This window comes from Mauremys reevesii, linkage group 4 (assembly GCF_016161935.1).
Source record: "Mauremys reevesii isolate NIE-2019 linkage group 4, ASM1616193v1, whole genome shotgun sequence".
NCBI lineage: Eukaryota > Metazoa > Chordata > Testudines > Geoemydidae > Mauremys > Mauremys reevesii.
Window position 1 is genome coordinate 74,625,055 of NC_052626.1, and position 26,578 is coordinate 74,651,632.

Below are 26,578 nucleotides of genomic sequence, written 5' to 3' on the forward strand. Positions count from 1 at the left end.
CCTACATTCTGTATTTAATAAAATCACTTTTTACTTATTAGATAACCTATAGTAGGTATTAATACGGGGCGGGGGGTGCAAACAGCTGTGCATCTCTCTCAGTGTTATAGAGGGTGGACAATTTGAGTTTATCCTGAATAAGCTTTATACAGGGTAAAACAGATTTATTTGGTTTTAGACCCCACTGGGAGTTGGGCATCTGAGTGTTAAAGATAAGAACACTTCTGTAAACTGCTTTCAGTCAAGCCTACAGCTGTTGGGGGAACGTGGTTCAGACCTGGGTCTGGGTTTGCAGCAGGCTAGCGAGTTTGGCTCAAACCAGTCAGGGCACTGAAGTCCTAAGCTGATGGGGCAGGAAAGCAGGGGCAGAAGTAGTCTTGGCACATCAGGTGGCAGCTCCCAAGAGGGTTTCTGTGATCTAACCTGTCACAGGTGGAAGCTCTGGAGCTGCCCTCACAACCCTTGGGGCCAGCATCCCCAAAGCTTCTGAAAATCCCAGCTCCGAAGAGTTAACAACCAACAATGAGCACTACTGGACAAGAGGTATCTTCAAATACTGTGCAGCAGCTACCCTTCCTTCTCCAACCCAACCCTTTTCTCCTGACAATGCTGTCATGTGGTACTCCACAAACAACTGTGCTGGCACCTCCTTCTGGTCACTCTAGGGCAGCGGTTCTCAAACTTTTGTACTGGTGATCCTTTTCACATAACAAACCTCTGAGTGCATCCCCCCTTATAAATTAAAAACACTTGTTATATATTTAACACCATTATAAATGCTGGAGGCAAAGCAGGATTTGGAGTAGAGGCTGACAGCTCACAACCCCTCCATGTAAGAACCTTGCAACCCCCTGAGAGGTCCCAACCCCCAGTTTGAGAACCCCTACTCTAGGGATTAACTCAAGGCCAACACCCCCATCCACAGGTTGGGCAACACCACTCTGCCTCTGGTATGTAGCGCCTCTCATTCCAGGACACAGAACATTCTGCTCATGACTCAGCCCTTTGGCTAGGCCACTCAGCATTCCCTCTTCTGAGGTACAATCCATCAATAATCCTAGGGCATATTCCCATTCACTGCTATGCCACACCCCTGGTGGCAGGTAGGGGAACCAGAGCCCACCCTCTTCACCAGGCTACAGTCCAGGGACCCTCAGGTCTGCAGTTCTGGGCTTCCTCTCTCTACTGTCACTGCTCATTTCCTGGACTCCCTCCTACACTCTAGAGTCAATCAGTCTCTCGCACGCCTCTTTCCTCCCAGGGAGTAACTGCAGACTTTCTCCCTGCAGCCCCCAAACACACCTCCCTCTTCCCAGGGAGGAACTGCTACCCACATACCTGCAAGCTTTCCCAGCAGCACCCCTGACCTTGTAGCCACACTTTATAGGCCCTCCTGTTCCTGCACAGGTGAGCTTGTTCCCTAATTACCTGCCTTCAGCCATAAGATCCCCTGTTTGCAGTCTAATTAGCTGATTGGGCCCACCTGGCCTAATTCAGATCTTGCAAGGCTAGTATTGGGATCTCACCCCATTACAAATGCACCTCAAGAGCAATCAAGTAATCTGGCCTTGTCCATGCTCCTGTACCAATACTTTTTCAGTGTATCTGATATTCTGAGTACCTGGCATTTTTCACACACACTAGCTGCTGAAAGTCTGTGCAGTAGCACAGGTGTAAATTGTAAAGTTGTGGGTGTGGGTGTTTTTAAGTCTGAAACTGGCACAGAGTTTAAGAATTGGATGGTAACAGACCACAAATCTCTGTGGTGACTGATAATATTCTAAACAAAGAGTTCTTTCAGCCATCCTTGTAGCTGTTTCCATTGCTTTAACCCATTCAAGAGACACTCTAGGCACCAAAGTGATATTTGGGGCTATTGTGTGTGCCGGTTGCATTGATTTGTGTGGGGGTTGTTTTAGGCTAGGAGAGTTGCATGGATTTGTGCAGGTGGGGATTGAGGCAGGGTGAGTGCTGCCATGAGGAGGCTGTGTGTGCTGGGGGTTATTGTGTGTGCTGATTTGTGTTTAAGGGAGGTTGTGCTGGGATACTAGTGTTGATTTGTGTGGGTAGCAGTTAGGCACACAAATGTGGTATTTGGGCCAAGTAATCCACTGTGACAGGTTTGACCACACAAACCCCTTTGGGACTGACACCTGATGTGCCAAGACTACCTCTGAGCCTGTTTTCCCTGCTAGGCTTGGGACTTTAGTACCTCGTCTTGTTTGAGCCAGACATGCTTGCCTGCTGCAAACATAGATCCAAGTCTGAACCACGTACCCCACAAGCTGCAGGCTTAACTGAAAACAGCTTAAGAAGTGCTCCTGTCTCCAGCACTCAGATACCCAGCTCCTAATGGGGTCCAAACCCCAAATAAATCTGTTTTACCCTGTATAAAGCTTACAGAGGGTAAACTCATAAACTGTTCTTCCTCTATAACACTGATAGAGAGATATGCACAGCTGTTCTCCCCAGGTATTAATACTTACTGTGGTTAATTAATAAGTAAAAAGTGATTTTATTAAATACAAAAAGTAGGATTTAAGTGGTTCCAAGTAATAACATACAAAGTAAATTAACAAATAAAATAAAACATGCTAATCTAAGCCTAATACAGTAGGAAACTAAATGCAGGTAAATCTCACCCTCAGAGATGTTCCAATAAGGTTCTTGGACAGACTAGCCTCCTTCTAGTCTGGGTCCAGCAATCACTCACACCTGAGTAGTTACTGTCCTTTGGTCCAGTTTCTTTCAGGCATCCTTGGAGTGGAGAAGCTATCTCTTGAGCCAGCTGATGACAAAATGGAGGAGTTTCCCAGGGGTTTATATAGCTTCTCTCTTGTGGGTGGAAACCCCTTTCTCCCCCTGTGTAGAGTTTTGGAGTCACATGGGAAAATCACATGTCCATGCATGACTCAGTTCTTTATAGGCCAACACCATGTTAGCCCAAACATTCCCAGGAAAGCTCAGATGTGGATGGTGTCTATCAAGGTCCATTGTTGGCCAGGTACTCCCAGTTACTTGAATAACCCCTTCACACTATGTTGACCAAAGCTGCCTTAGGTGCTTTCTACAGCAAACACTTTAAATACAAGCATAGAGCCAATGCTCATAACTTCAGATATAAAATAATACATGCAAATGAATAGGATGAATACATTTAGTAGAACATAACCTTTGCAAAGATATGTTACATGGCATATCTAGCATAAAACATATTCCAATTATGTCATATTTACATTCATAAACATATTTCTATAAAGCATTATGGGATGCAATGTCACATCCATCATCTGTGCAGTCACCCTCATACAACCAATTAAATTGTTGCATGCAAATGAGCTGTAAAGTGAGCGTGATGATTGGTTGAGTTACCTCTGATATCATGATGGTCTAGGACAGGGGTTCTCACAACAATTTTTTTGTGTGGCCTCAGGGTGTGGCCATCATCTCTTGCTGATGGCTGCTTTGACAATTTTTTCTAAAATACTTGATCAATTTTAGGAAAAACCAATACATATGCACATACCCATGTCCAATTCAATGTAATTTATTTATGTAGATTTTTTTTTCCAGGCTCAATAATAAAAATAATGTACAGTTGTCTCTATTGTTTCCTGGGCCTAAACAGAACAAAACCACAAATAAGGTGCTTTGTACTTTCTTGTCTTTTTTCTTGTCTTTTGCTTTTTTGGTTGCTTTTTTAAAAGATGTGCTAGTTACTAGGTCTGCTGTGAAAAGTGATATTAACAAACATACAAATATCACTTTTCACTGCAGAATTACTCAGCCCTGGTAACTCTGGGGATAAGTTAAACTCTGGATGGAGAGATGGATATGGAGGCAGTGGGAGGCTAGGTACACTGGAGGGGGTGGGTGACCTTGGGGCCAGAGCCCCCACAGTGCAGCCAGGGAAAGGAGCATGAAGCCCTGTGACTGGAGCCTGCCACCCACCACCCAAGGGCTGAAGCCTGACCCCACCAGTCCTGGGAAGGTGGGGAACTCACTGGCTGCCTGCTCCTCCAGCTTTTGTCTCTCCAGAGGTGGGCAGGGCCCAACCACTGCTAGTGGCCCTGTGGGAAGGGGCCGCTGTTTCCCCCTCCCCATCACCATCCAGGAGGCTGAAAAGAAAAGTCCCTGATGGCCGCCCGCAAACACAGTGGCCACATTTGAGAAACGCTGGTCTAGGACTCTTGGCATCACATAGACATGTGCCTTATTGTAGCTGTACACCGCTTGGGTGTAATTTGTAAAGTCAGAACAGCTGAGAACTTAAAAACTGGATGGCACCAGACCATGAAACCCAGTGATGCTTCAGCCTGCTGCTATTCTGAACAAAAGGACTCTCAGCCATACGTTTAGCTGCTTTCATTGCTACACACTGACACGACAGACACGTTAGGCTTCAGAGGGACATTCCTGGAATCTTATTTATATAGACTATGTGGGCAGTAGGGAAGGTGTCAGGAGCAGAGTGGTAAATGGAAATGCCACATGGGCTATGACGGGGTGTCAGACTCATTCAGTGGAGAGGGCCAAATTCCACTTTTAGTTATGGTCTGTAGATCAGGACATAAATCAAGGACTCCATAGCCCCTTCCATTGACAGCAGACTGCTCGCAGAGATCAGTGGGAGCTTGGCACAAAGAGCAAGGTTATAATCTGACCGTCATATAGTATCTAAATATATAATTGTGACGTTGTGCAGTCTATATGGTATTATAAAAAATTAATAAGTGAATATAATGTAACTGAGATATGCTTCATGCAAAAGGTCTTTTGTAAGGTATCAGTACAAAACTTATAACATACTGAGTGTAACCATCCTATTTGTATAAATGTACCACTCTTGTAGCTGAAACTAGAAATATAAAATATAACACTGAGGGCCTATTGTAATTATGTAAAGTGTGGGTCATTAATGGTGGTTTGGAATCTTGATGACTCCCATTAACTAGGACCATTGTCTGCAAATGGCTGTGTTTTACCGGTAAGTCTTCCTGTATACCTGTGTGCTGGCAAATGGGTAATGCAGTCTTACAGTGACATGTGATCACGTCACCAGAACTGGAATCCATCTTTAACCTGGTGTCTTTCCATTGAGAAGGAGGGGGTGGGAACTCAGAGAGAGACAAAAGGATTCCCGCCTTATGCAAAAGATATATAAAGGGGTGTAAGAGAACAAAGGGGGAGAGGAGCCATCATGAAGAATCCGCTAGCTACCACCTGAGCTGGAACAAGAGCTGTACCAGGGGAAAGAATTGTGCCCAGGCCTGGAAGGTGTCCAGTCTGAGGAAAAAACTTACTGAAGCATCCGTGAGGGTGAGATTATCTGTATTCAGTTTGATTAGACATAGATTTGTGCATTTCATTTTATTTTGCTTGGTGACTTACTTTGTTCTGTCTGTTACTACTTAGAGCCACTTAAATCCTACTTTCTGTATTTAATAAAATCACTTTTTACTTATTAATTAACTCAGAGTATGTATTAATACCTGGGGGAGCAAACAACTGTGCATATCTCTCTATCAGTGCTATAGAGGGTGAACAATTTATGAGTTTACCGTGCATAAGCTTTATACAGGGTAAAACGGATTTATTTGGGTTTAGACACCATTGGGAGTTGGGCATCTGAGTGCTAAAGACAAGCACACTTCTGTGAGCTGCTTTCAGATAAACCTGCAGCTTTGGGGCAAGTAATTCAGACCCTGGGTCTTTGTTGGAGCAGATGGGAGTGTCTGGCTCAGCAAGACAGGGTGCTGGAGTCCTGAGCTGGCAGGGAAAACAAGAGCAGAAGTAGTCTTGGCACATTAGGTGGCAGCTCCCAGGGGGTTTCTGTGATCCAACCCACCACAATAATTTCTGTTCTTTATTAGGTGCTTCAGTATCACTCAGTGGGACAATATGCCCAACCCGCTTTGTGCTACCACTGTTTCTGCTCTTTGTTTCTCTTCTTTCCCTGTCATCCTGTCTCTTCTTCTTCCTTGTTTTAGTGTCCTTCCCTCTGCATGTCCTTCCCTGTACCAATTCCCAATTCTCCCCCACCTTTGGGCTTCTTTCCCACCCCTCCCCTACTCTATTTACTACCTGTTCAACAATGTAGTAGTTAATGTTGACATTAAGGTGTCATTTTGGTTGACACTCCAATTACTTGAGCATGGGACTGAGGAGTTCATGCCTCTCTGAGCCTTTAACTGAGGCTGTTGGCAGACTCAGGAAGGCAATGCTACATCAGTTTACCTTCACCTATGGAATGTTTTCTTCACACCAAAAGGCTAGAAACATACTTCCTTTTTTTTTTTAAAGCTGAGATTCTGCTCAATCTGAACATCAGGTGGGAAACATCAATACATCAGACAGGTCAGATCTGGCCTATGGGCTCTATGTACAACCTCTTTGGTCTAGGACATGCAGGAAGTGTTTTGCTCACCAAGCGGCAGTGCAGCAAGAACCTGATATTGGCGTGGTCCCTTTTATCATGCAGGCTCTGGGTTTGCATCTCTATTATTTCCAATGTGGGGAGCAGTGGCCAGGATCCCACAGTGAAAGCATTTGGGCTTCTCAGTCAGCACAGGCCTCGCTTGTGGCTTTTATATTGGCTTTGCGGAGCTGTTTTCAGCAAGGCTATTTTTCCTGACCACAAGCTTGTGGGTTACTCTTGATAGCACTCCTTTGCAAACAGCAGGTCCCCCAGGGCAGTAATGCAGCCCAAAATGGATGCTGAACTGGAGCTGTTGTCCCAGGAGCGACTGAATTACATTATACTTCAGCATAACAAACAGCTGATGTCAGCAGTGGTGAGGTTGTTTATTTGAGTTAAAAATGTACGTTGCTCTTTTTCATGGTAGAAGAGTGAAAAGAAGCTCAACATCTGAGCACAGGCTCTCTCCTTCCTCTCCCACCACCCAAGGGGCTATGCCAAGGCAGCATACCCCATCCAGGCTGTGCCTTGCAGGCAGCTACATCTTCTGCTAATTGCTTGGAAAAGGGGATGGAAATACAGTGGAAATTAATAGAAAACTGGGTGAAACTGCAATCAAGTTCTCTAGGCTTGGACTGGTGGGATCCCACTCTGCATGGAAATATTTATTTTTAATGTAATAAACATTTAAGGGCTAAATAGTACACTTCATTCCACCCCACTGACTTCACTAGGATTACACGAGTAGAGATGAGAGCAGAATTTATTTCCTCGGGTTTAAATAACATAGCTAAGTCATTTGGTATGCCCCCTCATGGCCAGTGGGCGAACAAAAAAAGTGCATTATGAATTGATAAGGATTATCAACATTAAAAATGTCTATTCATTGACTTACATAATGTATAATATATATTTAACTAAACAAAGTGCATGGTTTGGTTGCAATTTTAGCAGACTAAGCCCCAAAATATTTCTGTTGGAGGAGTGGCATAGGTAGGTGTGATGCTTCCCTTGGTTACCTGGGGTTGTGAAGCATCTTGCTAACACCTGCCCTTAAGGTGAGGAAGCTTTGTATCTGGCTGCCGAACGTCAGCTCCCTAACCCAGGCAACACAAGCACTCCCTTTTAGGCCTATTCAGGCCCCACTGGCTGTCTACAGGTTAGCGATAGACACACCCCAACCCCCAAGCCCTTTGACTTTCTCACTCAAGTGTTCAGACCCTGTTCTACTGGACACTTACTTCCTAAGGAACAGAACACACCAGCTTATCGGTTCCATAGCAGATCACTGTGCTGTTTAACACACAGCACTTAGCTATGTTTATAGCGAAAGCATGTATAAGTTAAGTTTAGAGAGTCATGTAATAGCAAGTGGAAGTATTGGAGTCAAATGCTTACCTATAAAATACCGTAAAATCATAACATGCATTCTAGAGCCTAGTCTTAATTAACAAGATACTCTCATGTCTAATAAAGTATTGCTCTCCAGTGCTTTACAACCAGGCTGCTTGTGACCCCTTTTCATGAGACAGCCATGCTGGTGGGTTGCCTCCTCGGTGCAGGATAAAATCTTATTCCCTTTTCCCCCCTTTTTAATGCAATACAGACTTTTTTCTCCCCCCATCCTGCTTTGGAGCCTGATCTTGGGATTCCTTGGGTCTTGGTAAATCCTCAGGCCCGCACCTGGCCCAGACAGTAAACATAGCCAGTCTTTACGGATGGCCATTTTTCTATATGCTGATTGAGTTAGCCCTCAGGCTTGCCCCAATTGACAAAATTAACTTTAACAGTTTTGGCACCTAATCTTTTCCATTTTACATATCCCAGTCATCTATTTGCAATGATAATGTGACCAGAGAGTTACTGGCTCTTGGTAGAGACCTCACATGCCATCCTTTGGGGAACTATTATATAGATATCAGACCCAGGGGAATCCCTGTAAAACCCTATGCATGCATACCCTCTGTCTTCTGCCAGTTGGCACCTAGAAGTCCCTGGGTCACAGCAGGTCACTCTTAATTGTTGATGTATTGTAACTACCTACAGCCAAGGACAGGTTCTTCTTAATGGCAGGGCCTCATCCATGGTGCTCTGATCAGAGATGCTCTGCAGGTCTATCCCTGTTTAGTTAAGTTTCTCTATCCATATCTTGTGACCAGGATTCTGGATCTGACTTATTATTTTTAAATGAACTCATTCTTTTATGTGCAATGCCCAGGTGCCTCTTTGGATGCTCAGTACATTATTTCTAATAAAGCTATGTGCACAGCTGGGTAACATGGCACCCCTGTGCGGTACAAGGCCACTGTTCCCAATAGCATCAGACAGGCAGGAGATGGCTAGCCAATGAGTGCGTGTTCCAGTGCTATGATGAGCATAAGGCCTTGTCTACATGGGAAAGTTTTTTCAGTATATGTTTTTCTGCTATAACTATACCTAAAGAATGTGTCCACACCACTCTGTTTATGCTGACTTAAGCTACTTCCCATGTGAATCATTGGGCCCACACAGCTCTATGCTTTTTCTAAATAACTGCAAAGCATTCTGGGCTGATATCCCAAGGTACACAGTTACCAAGGGGTAGGCTAGTAACTGCATATGCACTTTTGCAGGTTCTCCTTACAAGGGAGGATGTAAGGAGCCCCTAGCCCTCTCCACCAACTGGTGCAGGGGTGGAAGAGATACGCCTGCTGTATGGGTGACCCTGAGATGGGCCTCATTGCTTTGCAATGTGCATGACAAAACAGAGCCCTATCTTTGCCTTAAATTCTGCTTTCTAATACTTGCTGATCAGCACAAAGTATGCTGCAAAATAAATAGATTTGGACAGTAATTGGTCTGAACCCATTTCGCTGTGGAGGGGGTTACCAATGTTGAGAGTCTGACTGAAAATAATCATGGTCATCTGTAACTTGTGCAGACAAAAAAGCCTTTATAATCTCTGTGCATTAAGGAAGCTCTCTGTAGCCTCATTTAGACAATTTACCTCATATTCCAGTGCATGTTTAAAATGTAAAGGTAGCTATAAGCTCAGGGCACTGATCATAGTGCTTTTGCTATTGCTTTTTCTTCTTCTGTATCTGCAGCTACAATAAACACCCGCCAGGCAATGTGTTTGGCTTGTTCACCCCTGTCCTGGCATGCAACAAGCAGCAAAAGGTGGGAGAAGAGCACATCACTCGGCAGCTCAGAAAAGTCCTCTTCTGCTCTTCAGATGACTTGCACTGGAGTCAGCTTGAAGCCCAGTTTCTCACCTCAGACACTAACACAGGAAGTTCCACTTCCCTGAATATAATGTAATAAACAAATAAAGCAGGATAATTATAACACGTGTATCTATAGTGCTTTGTGTCTAAGGATCTCAAAGTGCTTCACAAATAATTACCACCTACCTCTGCTGAGTTAGGTGAGTACTGTAATAACTCTATGATCAGCTATAGTCCTCCCCAGTTGCCATTTTAATGTGCACTGCAACCCTTTTGGAACTATGCTGGCATCTAGGCTAGGATTCAAAGCATTCTACTTCAAAAGCACATGAACCTCTAACACTTCAGCTAAAGTAGAATCTGTTAGCCATATAAGGCCTCTGATACACAGCCGAGCAATTCTGGTTCCGCCACTAGACTCTAAGAGGGGAAAATTCCAAAGGTCACATTATTAAAAAACATAATTCATTAACTATGGCCCAGCTCCACAAAGGTATTTAGACTCTTAACTTCCCTTGAAATCGATAGAAGTGAGCAACCTAAATATCTTTGTGGACTCAGCCTATGGCCTTAGTTCTCTACTCCATCTTCTTCCCCCACTTCTTCCCTGTTCCCAAAGGGAGCATCTGCAAGGGATAGTGGTTGCTTTATGTCCCTGTGCTTCTCGGATTCCAGCCCTGTTTCCCAGTCTCTGTCTCCCCTGAGGGCTATTATTACCATTTTTCTCAGTCCCACCCCCTGCTTTCCCTTTCCTTCCACAATTTAATTTCCCTGACTTTGATCTTCTAATTGTCTATTTCCCACTCTAGACCATTGCTTCCCTGTGTGCTGGCTGCTGTCCCATGTCTGCCCTCTTTTCACAACTTACTTTAAAGTGTAGACATGAAATGGCACCCAGAAGCCATTTATTTAAATTGTGATGAGAATATATGAACCAGGAAAGTGGTGAGTTGCAGGCAGGGGGTGATGTGACAAACAGCATTTGCAGAAACAGTTACCTGGCCTAACTGAGGCTTTGTCTACACTGGCAAGTGAAAGAAAACTTTTGTTGCTCAAAAGTGTTTAAAAAAAAAACCAACCCACTAAAACCAAAAGTTTTGCCAATGACAAGTGTCGGTGTGAACAGCACTTTGTCGGCAAGAGCTCTCTCCTGCTGATAATGCTAACGCCACTCATTGTGGGTGGAGGTTTTTTGTCGGTGGGAGAGCTCTCTCCTGCTGACAAACAGCAGCTACACTGCGCCTTTTAGTGGCACAGCTGGAGCAGCACAGCCGTGTCACTAAAAGCCTCATAGTGTGGGCATAGCCTGAGGCTTCCTATTTAGCTGACTTCACATTTGACTTCATCATCTCACTAGGAAGGAAAAATCGGATGGAGAGTAATGATTGGCCTGTTTATATCTGATGCCACAATTCAGTATTATTCAGAGTTCACAAAGCAGCAGCAATGACAAGAGGAAAAAAGGTGGCCAGAAGATTCTGAGGGGAGAGGAGGAGAGATGGGCAAGTGAAGGTAGAGAAGAAAAGGGTGCAGAGCAGCACTGATAGCTCATACTCATGATAGGACAGGCCAGCGGCAAGAATCTTTCCAAGAGAGATCTGCCTGCATTACAGCTGCACATAAGATGGGGCAAGCAGGAAAAACAGAAAGTGGCTGCCAAGCAAAAATTGCACTGGAGAAAGGTGTCTGGGAATGCCTCCTTCAATGCTGTGAAGGTTCCGATAGCCATGCAAAATGGAGTTGGAATCCATGTAATGCAGAGTGGGACAACCCCATGTTGGAGAGTTCATCTCTCTGGAGAGATCCTTTTTCCTCCAAGCTCATTCCCACAATTTAGAGAAGAAAAAACAAAATTGTAATTATTCACTGTTATTTTTATAGCAGCTCCTCACCTGACAGCTGTGAGCTTCCCCTGAGCTGTAGTCCCATGCTGTTCCTTGACTGCTCTTGGATAGTGGCCTTGTCCCTCCAAGGGCCACCCTCACCTTCCTAGAAGCTGCCAAAAAAGCAGTTTCCCATTGTGTTTCTTCCCCAGCAGGAAACGCAGATGAGAATTCTTCTGACCAGCGGGCCCTAGGGATCTGTTAACCCTGTGGATTTCTACACAGGGCACAAAGTGAGGACATATAAATATAGAACCCTCCATTGGGGCCAGCCCATTAAGAGCCTTAAGCAGGAGTATTTTGGAGTCCCCTCCCAGGACTAAAACAGGCAAGTTCTTATAATAAAAGCACATCGGGGGCCCCCTTGAGCTGCTTGGGACCCTAAGCAATTGCTTAGTCTGTTTATGCCTAGGCCTGGTTCTGCCCTCCATGACATGATTTGGTTGCTATGGAAACAATCATGATGTCACCAAGCAGAAGACTGATGCTTCTAGTAAAGAAAGCAACAACAAGGTCAGATAAAAATCAACAGTAATAATCCTTAGTTTTTCTCAAGCCTCTTACATAGGATCTGAGCTTAACAATGGAACTGGTCAAACTACTTTCAGCAAAATATTTTTTACTGAAAAAAATGGGGTTTCAAGAGCAATAATTTTTCTGTGGAAAAATTTCATTGTCATTGAAATTTTGGGGCTTTTTGGGAAGAAATTTCAAATGAAATATCTTTGGTTCAAAATTATGGGTAAAAATCTCTCTCTCTCACTTTTTTACTGTTGCTCTTCTTTTTCCAGTGGGAAAAGTTTTTTTTAAAATGAGAGAACAGGAGGAATAAAAGAAACATTCAAAACAAATTTTGAAGTGTCTTGAAAAAAATGACCTAAATTGTCAAATATAAACAAAAATACCATGAAAGTTTTGAAAAAAATGAAAAGTGTTCTTTACAAAAAGTATGTTTTTGCATAAAACCTCCCTTAATCTTCAACCAGCTCCACTCAACAAACCTACAGAGTAGGTGGAACAAGGAGCGATCACTCAATAGTCATATGTTGCAACTTCCAGTACACAAGACAGTAGCTGTTTAAAATCACAGAGATGCACAACAGTTGTGTAACTTTATTAGAAAACAACACTATTACAATGTGTTTTAAGCTCTGTTTATCTGAAGATACAGGATTAGAATAGCATTTCACCAAGCTCTATCAGCCGTGATGCTGTTCTATCTGAATCTCTGCCTGAGAAATATTTTCTCAGGTAGAGCTCCTGCCTACAGGTTATACCTGTATAAGCAAACAAAAGCATTACACAGATGCTAACACATTACAGGCCTGATTCTTTGTTGCCCTGTGCCATATGTAGTCATTTACACACCAGAGAAAAGTGAGTGTAAAATGCTAAGTCAGAATGACAGCATTTAACACTCATTTTGCACTTGTGTAAATCACTACAAAGGTGCAGGGCAACAAAGAACCAGTAAGGCTATTGTCTACACTACAGTGGCTACAGCAGCACATCTCTGGCGCTGCTGTCATGTAGGCACATCCTACATCAACGGAAGGGATTTTTGCATCGACATAGGTAATCCACCTCTCTGAGAGGCAGTAGCTAGGCCAACAGAAGAATCCCCCTGATGATCTAGCTGCATCTACAGTTGGGGACTAGCTCACACAGGGCATGAATTTTTTCACAACCCTCACCATGTTGCTAGGTTGACCCAAGTTTTAGGTGTAGACTAGACCACAGTTTAAGACAGGAAGAATGTAATGAATTGTGTTAGAACTTGGCCAGGCCAGGGCAAGGGCCCTAGGGTTAACTCTTCTCTTCTTACAAAAAATACTGTGGAATCTTCAAATCACAAATGGTTCAGATCTCATCTTTTACATATGATCCAAATCCAATATATTCAACAACACAATGTCCTCTAGCATCATGCTGGGGAAATAATGACCAGAGAGATGAGCCCAACCTTTTAAAATCACCTGTATTTAGATGTCCCTTAGAGGTCTCTCATCCAAGTACTGGCCAAGCAAGAACAAATTATCTGAAAATATCATAGCATAATGTTCCATGCATCAGTACATCTATTTGTTTGAAAATGTGCCTACTGATAAAGAACAAGAGAACAAAAATACTAACTCCCCTCCACAAATATGCCTCATTTCTAAATGAAAGATTTTATGGAAGTTCCCTTGAGGCATCGGTGGCTCTTTAACCACTACAGCAGGGGTTCTGAAACTTCATTGCACCTCAACCTCCTTCTGACAACAAAAATTACTACACCCCCCAGGAGGGGGACTGAAGCCTGAGCCTGCCCAAACCCCACCACCCTGGGCAATGGGAGGTGGTGTCTCACAAAGGAGGGGCAAAGTTAAAGCTTGAGCACCACTGCACCGGGTGGGGGTGGGGTGGGGGCAAAGCCAAAGACCAAAGGCTTCAATCCCAGGTGGGGGGCCTATAACCTGAGCCCCGCCACCCAGGGCTGAAGTCCTTGGGCTTCGGCCCCAGGAGGTGGGGCTCGGGTTTCGGCTTCCATTCCGGGCCCCAGCAAACCCCATTAAAAGGGGTCACAACCCACTTTGGGGTAACCTGACCCACAGTCTGAGAACCACTGCTCTGCAGGATCTGCTCCTGGGTAGTACAATTTAAAATGTAGCCCTGGGAAATGGAGGATGCCATCTCCGTATAAGTGGCAACAAATCATAAAAGATCCTAGAGTGATGACAGTTGGACTGGGAAAGCCTGAGAGATTTGTCTGTGCATGGGGTAAGAGAAGAGCATTGATGAGAAGACAAGCTAGCTTAACTGAGAGTTACCAGCCTCTTACCAATATGGACTTGCCAGGCATGGCCAAACATTTCAGTATGGTGTGCAGGAAGAGTCTTCATGGTGGCATGAGACTGGAACAGCTGGGATAGATGACCAGCAGCAGAGCTGAGGCAGTGTTCTCTCTGAAACAGGGATAGGAAGGGCTGGGGTGGACAAAAGAAGTGCCAGAGAGGCTGATATACCCTGCAATGGGAGGGAGTATGTTGCTGGCAATGGACAGAAATGTGTCCTGTATAAAATGCTGAACATTGCACTAATATACAAGTTTAAACAATTCAATCGTTGGCTTGTCCCACTGCATTTCTGGCTGCAACCCACCTGAAAGTGCTTCCAGAAAAAAATTATAATGCACCCATGTGAATATGCGGGGGTGAGGAGAGTTAAGGGGTAGGTTTTTAGAGTCAGAATCCATTATGCTTCACCAGCTTTCTCCTGTGCAGCTCAATAAAACAGTCAGCCCCTGATGAGCTCACCATTGATTGCAGGGCAGCCACTTTCATTGGCTGAGCTGTATGGTGCATCTGTATCTAACTGACAGGAGATGGATACATTCAAGCTGCTGTGAACATTGGTCAACAGACTAGAACAGGGCAAAGCCCGGTTTGAATGCAAAGTGCAGAATCAAGCTGCTTAGCAGATGCTGATTCTCATAGGGACAAGTGGAGGAGTGGCACAGAGCTTGACATCACCACACAGGGATGTTCCTGTGAGGTTTAGAGTACTGATTACAGGCTTGCTGGGGCAGAGCGGGAGGGTAGTGGTTGTCCTGTCATAAGAGAAACAAGTTTGAATCAAGCTGTGTAGCCAGAAAAATGGGGTTACACCTCTATCCTGATATAATGCAACCCAATATAACACAAATTCGGATATAACGCAGTAAAGCAGCGCTCCAGGGGGTGGGGAGGTACTGCGCACTCTGGTGGATCAAAGCAAGTTCAATATAACGTGGTTTCACCTATAATGCGGTAAGATTTTTTGGCTCCCGAGAACAGCGTTATATTGGGGTAGAGGTGTATTTGCATCTGTGGGCAAAGTGGGCCCCATAATTCTTAATCCCTCCTTAAGAGTAGCAGTGGGAAATCAGGGGGATCCTAAGAGTCTTTAATCCTCTTTACAGAAGTAAAGAGCACCTGGGCTTCCAGGACAGAAAATAGGTTCTCTCCTCTGATGTGGATTCCACCTCCCTCCCATGGTAGCTTGGCCTATTGTCTCATTATCCCAGAGGTTAAGTTATGTTCTACAGTGTAATCATTAGGAATCTATAGCATCCACGGAGGCACCTTCTCCCCTTGTATATCGAAAATCCCATGAAAGATTTGTGCATTGGAGGTGGGAGAGAAACATCTCAGCAGGCTTCTGCAGGAAAGGCTACATGAGCGAGGTGGTATAATCTAGCGACCCTCTGATTCTCGGTTTTATAGAATGGAGAGGAATTGTTTGGGGTGGCTCAAGAGGGTACAAATGAGGAGTGATGGGATAAAATGGCTTTTCCTAGCAGAAAGACCTGTTTGGCTGTGGAAGTGCTGAGAACCTCATCATTTGGGCTGCTTTAATCTGAGGGTTTTTCCCAGTCTAATTTTCATTATAGGAGACAATCTCTCACTGACCAAATGGGGATGGATGAGATAGCCTACTGTAATAGAATCTTTCCATCGCTACTGTCTGTGACATGCATATTATACACAGCCTAGAAGCAATATGCCTGGAAATTGTACTAATTAAACATACAGGCTGATTACTGTCTCATTTAGTTCCTGTCTGGGAAGAGGACACAAAGAAGGGATTGTAGGGTCTCGGGGAAGTGCAGAAAGGTCATTCCCATGTCTTAGGATTCTTGCATGCACACTGGAAGTCTGGGGACAGCTGGACTGATGTACCACTCCTGAGTTGCTGGCATTAACTTCACTTTTAGAACTCGAGATGGGATTTCATACATGACAAGCGTTTGCAGTAAAATGCTATATCCTCTGGGCAAACAATCACAAGTCAAACTCAGTCATCCACAACCAGCAATTCCCTATGCTGGTAGGAAGAGGCCCTTTTGGCTCTGTAAATTGTATGATGGGTGCCTGTGTGAGAACTGGTGGAGAGGAGGAAGGCTGCGTGCACTAAGAGCTTTAGAAGCATGAAAGGGAATTGCAGTAAAAAACCCAGCCTCTCCCAGTACCCTCCACTGGCCTGTAGGAGTTCTTTAGTGGCTGGGCAGAATGAATGAATATAGCGCCTGGAATAAAGGAACATCTGTACAACACTTTTCTAAGGACTCAGCCCAAAACACATACAAGATGACCAGTGTAAACTGTACCACTTGTTGGTGTGGTGAAGGATTCATCCAGCTGAACTGCAGGGTCTTTTGAGGTTCAACCATCATCAGCTATTACAATGGAAACAGGGGTTGTGATACACTATTAAACTGTATTATAAAGTGAGAAGTTGCAGAGCCATGTCATTAACTGGATTCATCATACACTTTTGACCCCCATGCATTCATTCTGCCTACTTATTCACTTCTGCTGGGACTGCTACTAACTAACCTTGCAGACTCCTAAGCAGCTTCAAACAATGACCATTTCTTTTAAATAGTCCCCCAATAAATATGCAATGTCTCCCACTATGTTACATTGGGACGAGGCCTAGAATGGACACTATTCAATCTTGGACTAGCAGCAGGCTTAAGGTTTGCTATTTCAGGAACTATTCAGGGCTAGAAAAGGAGGCTTATAGCTCAGAAAGCCAGGAATCTCCCCACTTTCCACTGGGCTAAGGAGCTTGCTACTAGCTCTTGCACGATAGTGGACCTGGCCTATGTGACTTAATGTATAGAAAAGCATTTCAGCTCCTTTTTAAGAGGTGGGCTTTTTGTTTTGTTTTTTGATATTTATAAAATATTATTTTTTCCAGATACAACTATACCAAAAATACTTGATTCATCATAATACGCAAAGTAAGTAAAGAGAGGTAGGATAAAGGGAGGGGAGAGGAAACAACGTATCTGGCTTGCGGGTCCAAGTTAATCATAGCCCTCTAAAAAGTCAGCCCTAATTGCTTTGAATTTTTTGGGCATCTCCCTTGTGTGGAATGCCAATCATTTGTTAATTGCAGGATCAGCCATATCACTGAGCCTGGCATAAATGTTTGGTGGAGATCGACTTTTCTATTTTTGCAGGATTAATTTTTTAGAGACCAAAGCTGCACATTGGAATAATGCCACCTCATTATCAGGTATCCTCCAAGCCTCAGGAATATAGCCAAGAATGAAACTTAAAGAGGAAGGCTCCAACTTAGCATCCAATATCTAAACAGTCCTTTTGACCCACCTCATACCAGAAATTCTTGATAAAGGGGCACTTCTAAAACATATGAGCTAATGTAGCACCAAGGGAGTTACATTTCCAACAGCAGCCAGCATTAATCAGGCACATTAACATTAGCCTCTGTAGGGACAAATATATTCAAAAAAAGTGTCTTGTGGTGATTTTTGTAATCTATATTGATTGAAATTTTCTCCCCACCCAAAAAAAAAAAATTAAAAAAAGAGAAAGAACAGAAAGGAAAAAAAAACCCATAAAACCATAGACTATCAGGGTTAGAAGAAGGTCATCTAGTCCAACCCCCTGCTCAAAGCAGGACCAATCCCCAACTAAATCATGCCAGCAAGGGCTTTGTCAAGCCTGACCTTAAAAACCTCTAAGGAAGGAGATTCCACCACCTCCCTAAGTAACCCATTCCAGTGCTTCACCACCCTCCTAGTGAAAAAGTTTTTCCTAATATCCAACCTAGACATCCCCCACTGCAACTTGGTCTGTCATCTGCTACCACTGAGAACAGTCTAGCTCCATCCTCTTTGGAACTCCCCTTCAGGTAGTTGAAAGCAGCTATCAAATCCCCCCTCATTCTTCTCTTCTGCAGACTAAATAATCCCAGTTTTCCCAGCCTCTCCTCATATGTCATGTGTTCCAGCCCTCTAATCATTGTTGTTGCCCTCTGCTGGACTCTTTCCAATTTTTCCACATCCTTCTTGTAGTGTGGGGCCCAAAACTGGACACAGTACTCCAGTTGAGGCCTCACCACTGACGAATAGAGGGGAATGATCACGTCCCTCGATCTGCTGGCAATGTTCCTACTTATGCACCCCAAAATGCTGTTAGCCTTCTTGGCAACAAGGGCACACAGTTGACTCATATCCAGCTTCTTGTGCACTGTAACCCCTAGGTCCTTTTCTGCAGAACTGCTGCCTAGCCACTCGGTCCCTAGTCTGTATCAGTGCATGGGATTCTTCCATCCTAAGGGCAGGACTCTGCACTTGTCCTTGTTGAACCTCAGATTTCTTTTGGCCCAACTCTCTAATTTGTCTAGGTCCCTCTGTATCCTATCCCTACCCTCCAGCGCATCTACCACTCCTCCGAGTTTAGTGTCATCTGCAAACTTGCTGAGGGTACAATCCATGCCATCCTCCAGATCATTAATGAAGATATTGAACAGGACCGACCCTTGGGGCACTCCGCTTGATACTGGCTGCCAACTAGACATGGAGCCATTGATCACTACCCATTGAGCCTAAAGATTTAGCCAGCTTTCTATCCACCTTACAGTCCATTCTTCCAGCCCATACTTCTTTAACTTGCTGGCAAGAATACTGTGGGAGACCGTATCAAAAGCTTTGCTAAAGTCAAGGAATAACACATCCACTGCTTTCCCCTCATCCACAGAGACAGTTATCTAATCATAGAAGGCAGTTAGGTTAGTCAGGCATGACTTGCCCTTGGTGAATCCATGCTGACTTTTCCTGATCACTTTCCTCCAGGTGCTTCAAAATTGATTCCTGGAGGACCTGCTCCATGATTTTTCCATGGACTGAGGTGACGCTGAATGGCCTGTAGTTCCCTGGATCCTCCTTCTTCCCTTTTTAAAAGATGGGCACTACATTAGCCTTTTTCCAGTCATCTGGGACCTCCCCCAATTGCCATGAATTTTCAAAGATAATGGCCAATGGCTCTGCAATCACATCCACCAACTCCTTTAGCACCCTCAGATGCATCACCTCTGGCTCCATGGACTTGTGCTCATCCAGCTTTTCTAAATAAGCCTGAACCACTTCTTTCTCCATAGCGGGCTGGTCACCTCCTCCCCATACTGTGCTGCCCAGTACAGCAGTCTAGGAGCTGACCTTGTTCGTGAAGACAGAGGCCAAAAAAAGCATTGAGTACATTAGCTTTTTCCACATCCTCTGTCACTAGGTTGCCTCCCCCATTCAGTAAGGGGGCCACTTTTTCCCTGACCTTGGAAATAAATAACAAAAAAAAGTAAAGAAATGAGAGGGAAGGAAGGGAAGGAGGGAAAAGAAGAGGACATCTCTGTTTCCATAGAAGATTTATGAAAAGTTAAACAAAATCTTCAAATTTGTCTGAGGTCCCTCTTCTCCAAAATGTTACCTGCTCTTCAGCTGCCAGGTCAGCCATGATTCTGATCCAAGCTTCCATCCCTGGAGTCAATCTGCTCTTCCATCGAAGCAATAACAAGTTGTTTGGCTACAAGCACTGCTAAAGAGAACCAAGCTTTCTGTGAGTTGGAGAATTTCTGATATGATGGGATATATCCCAACATGGTTCTGGGAAGTAATTTTTAAAGGAGGTATCAATTATCATTTTAATCCTACCTACTTCTAGCCAAAGGATTGTATCCTGGGACAGTCCCAAAACATCTGAACCAGAGTGGCACTGGGAGACCCACTTCTCCAGCTGTAGTCTGTTCTGGCAAGGCCCATGCCCTGTAGCCTATGTGGGAAGCAGTGTGAATGAAATATAATTTTTCTTCTGGATCAGCCTTAATTATAGATCAGTAGTGGAGGTTTTAATGTTTTGAAAGGCATTTATCCATTGGATAGGGTTCAAAAATATACACAATTCTTTGCCTATGCCAAAATTTAAATTAGGGAGGGTAGTCTGTACCAGCAAGTCATAATAGGATCCAGCTGGTTGGTGAACCTATGCAGCCCTCTCCACATCTCCAGTTCTGAAGTCTTTGGTGCTCCCAGTACCTCAGGACCAAATATATCCTTCAAAAGATACTCAAACTGTAGGTAACACTATGCAACTAAACAAGTAGATTATATTGTTGTTGGAGTGTTTGGAATGGCAGAAGTCGATCCTCTACAACCAATTCTTTAAGAGTTTTCTACAATTTATTAATTAGAATTTTCCTCTCCCTCTGAAGTCTGAAAAGTTGAGCTGATGGTACGGAGAAAGCCTGGCTTCATAGACAAAGGGGTCTGGAAATGTTTAATCTCCCTCTCTCTAAACCATTCAGATTGGTGACATATAGAGAATACATGATGGCATGGAGTGGTATAAAGGTTTTATTAGTATGAGTTTGGAATTACTTACATCATTCACTAATAGTTTTACTATATGTGAGGCATGTACTTGTCTCAATCCCAGGTCAATGAAACATTTGCATCCCTCAAACCACTGGGTATATCAACAGCAGCATTGTATTCCCACTTTCTTTCCTCAGTACTCATGACAGAGGAACCCCAAGAAGCTCTAATGCTCAAGTCAAGGGACTCTCCACCTCCAACAGCAGTATCCTATCATGATCACTGAGTGGTTGCTTTGGGATGAGATCCTTTACCATGGCTTCAGAAAAGTGATGCACAGACATTTCTGTACTGACTAGGTAGAGAAACTGAATAAAGTTCCCAAAATTAAGAGCTGTAACGAGACACTGGAAGGGCATTGTGATGGGGTGTGTGATGGGTTGGACCCCCTGCCCCCCATCTGGGATGCCACCTGATGTCCTGGGGTCCCACTGGTTCCACCTGTTCCACCAGCCTGGGTTTCCTCACCCTGTTCTAGCTGTGCCAGGCCCTCAAGCCTTCTCTGGCATGCACAGGTAAGGCCACACCCAGCTGCAGACAGACTAAATTCAGCTGTGTGTGGGAGGAAGCAGCTCAGGGATACACCCAGGACTCATGTGTAAATCCCTTTTGGGGAGTAAACCCCAAGTAATATTGTCTTGCACTGTATAGAAAGATCTGCACAGCGCAAGCTCATAAAAATCACCCTCTCCCTCAATGTGCAGGGAGATACGCACAGTTTCTTGCCTCCTTCCCCCAGGTATGAACTGCACAAACTAGGTTCAGTTATAAACAAGAAATAAGTTTATTCACTACAATAGGTAAAATTTAAATGATTATAAGGGATAGCAAACAGAACAAAGTAGATTACTGAGTAAAGAAAAAAAACCCACACAAACTAAGCTTAATACACACTCAAGACACAGGTTTGTTGTTTTAGGCAAGTTGCAGAGTTTCTGTAGCTTAGAATTCCAGTTATTTCTCTTTGCAGACTAGACTGCTGTCTTAGGGCTTGTCTACACTGGCAATTTACAGCGCTGCAACTTTCTCGCTCAGGGGGTGTGAAAAAACACCCTTCTGAACGCAGCAAGTTTCAGCACTGTAAGGTGCCAGTGTAGACGGTGCACCAGCACTGGGAGCCATGCTCCCAGCACTGAGAGCTACGTCCCTCGTGGAGGTGGGTTTTTTTTTTTTCTACAGCTCTGCCGCAACCACACAACGCACATAAGCACTGCCGTGGCAGCTTTATAGTGTTGCCATTGTAGACTAGCCCTTAGTCTGGACTCAGCCCTTGCCTTTCTCTCAGCTCAGTTCCTTTGTCTCTTCAGGTACTTTCAGCTGTCTTTTTTCTTGGGCAGGAAGGCAATGGAGAAGAGTCCTGTTTGCCTTACTCCCCAGCCTTAAATAGAATTTATATGAGGTGGGAATCCTTTGTCTACAGTGGAAAAATACCAGCAGTGTCAAAGGTGGTACTTTATACCAGGTGACATTATCACCTGACCTTGCAGTGTCAAAGCAACCATGAAACCAGGTTTATTTGCAATGTTCACAGGAAAGAATTCCCAGAAGATGGCAGAGCCACATCTTTAAAGACTCATTGTCTTTTCCTAATGGCCTATCAAGGCTGATTGCTTACTGTCTGGTGGGCGTCTCCAAGTATAACCACAGTTGTAATTGTTACATAGTCAATATTCCTAACTCCAGATACAGAAATGATACATGCATACAAATTGGATAATTACATTCAGTAAATCATTACCTTTCCAATGATACCTTACATGAGCCATCTTGCACGAAATACATCTTAGTTACGCCATGTTCATATCATAAACATAGTTCTATAAAAGGTCTATGGAGTATCACATCACAGGGTGTCACCCCACACAAGACTGGAAGGGGTTAAAGTGGCCAGGTGGGCCATTAACTTCCTAGACCACACCTGGAGGAGGAGCCAGGGAGCAGGGACTTGATTAGACACGAGGCTGAGCTGCTCAGGATCAGGAGGGGCCTGTATGAAGCCCGGAGCTGAGAGCAGAAAGGGGCTGTAGGAGAAGCACTTGGTAGTCACTCCCTAGGAGCAGTGGCGTGTTATCAGCTAGGCCCACAAGGCCTAGGCATCAAATTTGCAAAGGTGGCAAATTTATAATAGCAGCATTTTTGTAATCGCGGCATCCGCGATTCTACCAATCATAGCGTGTATTGAAACTACCAATGACGGCGCAACGCCATTTAGTAAATATACTCGTGAGACTCTTAAACATTAATAATATGACCAGAAGGAAGACATTAAGCGGTTCTCAGTTAAAAAAAAAAAAGCTACACAAAAGAAAGAAAGGGAAAATGAAATGATAGCAAAAATGTGCAAAATAGATTCCTTTGTTGTATCAGTTGATGCCAATAGTGAGACAGAAAAAATAGTTGAAAGTAGTAGTGAAGTAAAAAGTGAAAATATTGGTGTTGATATTGAAAATAATGATGTTTAATAAGTTCATATGGGGCTGGGGGGTGTGTGATTATTTCAGGGGCGGCAAAATCATTAATCCGCCACTCCCTGGAAGAAGGAAGGTGTGTCTGGGGGGTAGAGATAGGTAGCCTGCAATTACTCCCTGGGAGGAGGCAGTTTGGGCCAGCAAACCACATGACAGAGTGAGAGCCAGAGAGGTAGGAAAGAATCAGAGGGAAAGCAGCAAGGTAGAACAGTGCAGCCTCGGCTGCTGACCAGAGGGCCCCTGAGCTGGAACACAGAGTAAAGGGCAGGCATGGATTCCCCTACCAGCCACTGAGGATGTGCACAGACCAGGCAAAGGACTGTGGACTGCCTGGGATAATTTGTTCTGGAAAGACTTTGTGATTCCCCCTTCCAGGGTGATAACGGTGACCTGGCCCATGTGGAGGCTGCAGTTCCTGGAGCGAGAGGGGCCCATAGGGTGAGTAAGGACAACGGGTTTGGACACTGCCAGTGGAGAGCACCTGGCAGGCCTAATCCCCAGGATGGTCAGGAGGAGGCGCCGCTAGCAGTGAGTGGACCCTGTGACAGGGACTCACTCACACACATCCAATAAAGTATATTGGTGGCTAGGCAGAGGATTTTGCTTATGCAACAGACCAGGAAAAGAGAGTAAAAAACTCACACATTCTTCTGGATGGGGTTTTCCAGATTCAATCTGCTTTGGCCTCTATATCCACCTTCCACACCACCTGTGCGCCTCGTTAATTTGTGCACCTATTTCCACATCAGCTCCTTGATAGCTGCATACCAGCAGTGGCTTCATTTCAGCCCACTGCCATTAAGTCATTAATCTTATAGTAGCCACCGTGAAGGATCCCATAATGCACTTGGAATGGGAGAACGCTGCCTTGGGACTTCAAGGCTCATAATAAAAATGTCTCAACAGAAGAAAGAAGAACCATGTTGCCCAGGGGAAGGAGGAATAGAACCCAGAACTAATTAGAACTGACCTCCTTGCCCCAGCTGTCCACCAAGGAGTGGCTGCAGTAAGGGAGCTCAGTGCTTGAGGAGGAAATTAAAATGCAGCCCTCACAGCAAAGCCAATCAGTTTCCAAGCACATCATTCTCTGGCAGCCCCATCCTCAGAATCATGCATCAACATCAGTACTCAATTCAGGGCATCTGCCTGTCATGCTCATCACACTGTGCAAATACCATAAGCCATGTGGCAGGATGGATGGCTGGAATCCAGTAGGAGATATTCAGCCCCAGTGAATTAGTAGGTATTTGGCTGGCTTCAAGGGGTGATGTGCCCTCTTACTCTCAGGCTGTTTTTGGCCCCAACTGGGGTGAGCTTTGTAGACCTGGATTCAAATCCTGAATAGGTCAAAAATTAAATGAGTTTTGGGGACTACAGCATGTGCATCTGTCACACTTGTGGATGTTTGGTTCACTTTAAAAAAAAGTCACTACACAGCTGAGCTCAATAAGATGGACAGTCTCTGCTCAGGACATGCCCAGAGGGGATATGGGGAGAAGGACTGCTGGTCAGGACTGAGGTGTATCAGCAGAGCTGCACGTGGGAGAAACTTGTCCAGACAATGACAGGCTCTGGGCTGCAGTAATCAGCCTCTTGCTTTTACAGGTTAATTGTAAAACCATTTACAAAGCAAGGGGGATTGAGGAGGGTGGGGGGAAGGTTCAGACTTTAACCCTTCACTGTCTACGTGCTGCTCAGATTCTGACTCTAGAGCTGCTGGGATATTACACAATGGAGAGAGGAAAAGGGAATTGAATAGCAGGAGAAAAAAACAAATAGCCTGTTCTCGCTCACTACCACCGGACACTGTGAAAGAAGAGTCTCTTGGGCTGGGTACATCCCTCTGTAGATGGAAGGTCACTGGACAGCTTTGGAGAGTTACTGACCTGTGAACCTTCCTGTTCTTTGGAGGCCACTCTTACCTCCTTTCATCAACAACACAACCAGTGCTTGCTGGTTTGAGTTCAACAAGCAAGTCACATGGTAGGAGCGGGGTTAATACTTACCCATCAGGACAGTCACTGTCTCCAATAGCTTCATGGGCCTGGTAAGACACCAGAGGAAGAACACAGGTTATTATCCCTGATGGATTATGGTTCAGAAGGCCTTTACGTAAATAAAATTGTAAGGATTCTGTCCAGCCTCTTTACCTCCAATTCTTCTCTCTGGTCTCTTATTGGTAGCACAATTAACCTGTGGAACTCACTGCCACATTATATTACTGAGGACAAAAACTTAGCAGTATTCAGAAAAGGAGTAAATATTTTAATGAGTAATAAAAACATTCACACTTACATTATTCAGGGCAAATCATTTATAAAGGGGTGTAAATCCTCCTGAGTTAGGGCATAAGCCAGTCACCATTGATGGGCACTGAGATCAAACTATCCATTATGAACAGTTATAGAATAACATGACCATTACAGGGATTCTTGCACCTTCCTCTGAAGCATCTGGTAGTGGCCATGGTAGTAGCCTAGATGGCCCACTAGGTTGATGTGGTGTGGCAATTCCTATGTCTCTGGCATTGACTCATCAGTACACAGGGTTTCCTTGGACGTCTCCCATCCACGTACTGACCAGGGCTGACCCTGCTGAGATCACAGCTTGAGATGTTATGGCTCTAGGCTCTGTTTAACTGACCTTTGTTAAAATTAACTCCATCTGCCTAGAATGAGTTTGAGGAACTGCAGAAGTAACTCAAACTCCTTCAGCTAATGGCTTGATGTTCATTACACAGGCCACGGAGTAGCGTCTCACAACAAAGAAAAGAAATTTGCATAGGAAACCAGAGAAAGGCAAATCCATCCTGACTGGATGAGCTCAAGAAAATGATACTGTTGATCAAGGAACAAGTTGCCCTGATAAACCAGATATGTAAGGCTGTGCCATATTGATATGACTATTGAGGACATCTGGTGGCAACAGCTGGGAAGTACACAGACCAAACAGGAAGTCAGGGCACCAACATGGAGGAGCACAGGGTCATAAGAGCACTTGATAATGAAGCTGATGACTGAGGGTGGGATTTGTTTCAATAAACTAGCTTCATTTACAAAGGTCTTGAGCATTTGTCCCTTTCCTGTTTTGTCTGTTCCCTAGGCTTTGTTCTGCTGCTGTTTCCTTCCCCAGGATGCATGTGGGCTGCTAATGGAGAATATTAGGGAGCAACACCAGGATGCTCACTATGCATGTGGCTGCCAGCAGCCTGCATGTTGATTGTTATCCCTGTTTGGTATATGCTCTTTTTATCCTTGCTACATGAGGCCTCCCCCCTCATGGGCTCCTAGGGAGTTCTGAAAGGATGAACATTTCCACACCCAAAGCTCCCCTGGCCAGTCAGAAAAATCCATAGCTAAACTTCTGCTAAGGAGCTCAGGATGAAAGCCTGGCTTCATTTCTCC

General features: G+C 44.5%; 3 long non-coding RNA genes across 3 annotated transcripts; 2 read left to right on the plus strand and 1 right to left on the minus strand.

The window, feature by feature from the left end:
• Nucleotides 1-460: 460 nt before the first annotated feature.
• On the plus strand, nt 461-9,745 carry LOC120405043. Its single transcript, XR_005598337.1, has 2 exons — nt 461-543; nt 9,505-9,745. It is a non-coding gene; the product is annotated as an uncharacterized LOC120405043 (long non-coding RNA).
• Nucleotides 9,331-11,910, minus strand: LOC120405042. Its single transcript, XR_005598336.1, has 2 exons — nt 11,517-11,910; nt 9,331-9,703 (listed from the first exon to the last, which is right to left on the minus strand). It is a non-coding gene; the product is annotated as an uncharacterized LOC120405042 (long non-coding RNA).
• Nucleotides 11,911-11,971: 61 nt separating this feature from the next.
• On the plus strand, nt 11,972-26,227 carry LOC120404599. The gene is made up of 4 exons (XR_005598053.1): nt 11,972-12,020; nt 17,232-17,274; nt 23,550-23,612; nt 25,915-26,227. It is a non-coding gene; the product is annotated as an uncharacterized LOC120404599 (long non-coding RNA).
• Nucleotides 26,228-26,578: the final 351 nt, after the last annotated feature.